Raw genomic sequence first — 1714 nt, 5'->3', positions numbered from 1 at the left:
GCATTAAAATCAAACCAATTTTCTTTGCATAAATTTTGAAATTTCACCCAGAACTCACACAAAGTTTAGCAATTACTTGTGAAAATCAGCCCTATTTTCTAATAGTGATTTAAAAACACTCAATGAAGATTAAACCCTGAAAAACAAAAGGGGTATCACCCTGAGTCACTTGTTTATCTACCCTTAGATCTTTGTCACTTTTCTAGAAACTTCTGTTTGCCCAGAACATACACAAAGTTGACATTAACTTACAGAAGTCAGACGTGCTTCCGACAAGTAGTTCGATAAGCAATCAATAAAGTTAAGAATCTGCAAAAAGCGTGAATAAAGTCATACGCGAACTTTAGGCCTGGCTATTATTATTATTTTTAAATTTTAGCAAATTTTGAGCCTAAATGATCATATAAAATCTATTCGTACAAAGAAGTGCATATACACTCTTTTTTTATAAGAACCAGTAAATTTAAGTTCAGGCTGACTGTTCTGAATTTTTTCGAAAATCTAAGGCTGGATTTTTCTTGATTTGTTCTTGAATTAAGAAGGTGTAAGCAGTGCTATTGCTAGCTTTTTCGCTCTAAGGAGGTGCTCAGGCCTCATTTGTCAACAAAGTGAGTGAGACAGCCTTAATGTGCTGACAAATTTCAATATTCACCGAAAAAGCACCCACACATCGCTAAACATCCTCGATTTTGAGAAAAAACGTTGTTCAAAATTGCATTTTGCAGAAGCTCAGCCTCAGCTTGTTCTTAAAATGTTCTTAACTTTTGACCAGTTTTGAGGCTCGTGTTCTTATAAAATTGTTCTTATAAAAAAAGAGTGTAGTGGGTGCATCAGATGGAAATGTCTCGCATCAAGTGAGTAATCATAATAATAATTACAATCGAAATTTTCATAATAGTTATAATCACAATCATCAGGATGAACATGCTCCTTGTTGCACCCATATTGTGCCACTGGAACAAAAGATGCTCTTATGTCCCAAAAAATCTTCTGGACAGATTGAACAACCGCCTGTTCAGAAAAGCCACAAGTACATTGGTCGAAACCTGATATTGGTGCTAAGATCAAGATACCTTGTGTCCGGTATTGCTACATTATAATTACAGCAATATGAGATAGTGAAAATTACACCGCTTATAAAGAGAGACAGAAAATTGGAACCCCTAACCACAGAACGATCAGGAAAATGACACCCCTAATGATGCAAGTGGAATGCCACCAACAGTCGATCTTGTCGATTGGGGATCCTTTCTGACCCAAATAGAGCGCAAATATTGGACTGACATATTTCGAAATATGTTGCAACAAAACTACAGTTGTCAAACATTAAGTTATTTCTGTATGCGGATCGTATTGTTCGTGACACCCTGGAAAAACCGAGAAAAAAGTGTTCTATGCAGTTAGATAAAAAAGGACTTTGGTACACAAATTATAGGTCGAGTTTGAGTATGTTTGCGAGACTGGGCAAGGAACGTTAACTGTCGAGTTCATTTTAGAGCGGCCATTTCTCTTTTCATATTAACATTATTAGGCATAATTTTGTTACTATTAATTGATTGTAAACTTGACAAAAAACAGAGATTTTCATTTTATTCATTGGTCGTTCAATACTTCGCATCAAGTCAAAATTCACACCATGTCTCTTCCAGTCACGACAGACCCGAAGACAAAGATTTAATAAGCATTAAGCACGGGCCATGCAAGATCCTTTTAC

This window comes from Rhopilema esculentum, chromosome 1, assembly GCF_057945365.1.
Source record: "Rhopilema esculentum isolate cy_ngs chromosome 1, ASM5794536v1, whole genome shotgun sequence".
Taxonomy (NCBI): domain Eukaryota; kingdom Metazoa; phylum Cnidaria; class Scyphozoa; order Rhizostomeae; family Rhizostomatidae; genus Rhopilema; species Rhopilema esculentum.
This window is presented reverse-complemented; position numbering follows the sequence as displayed.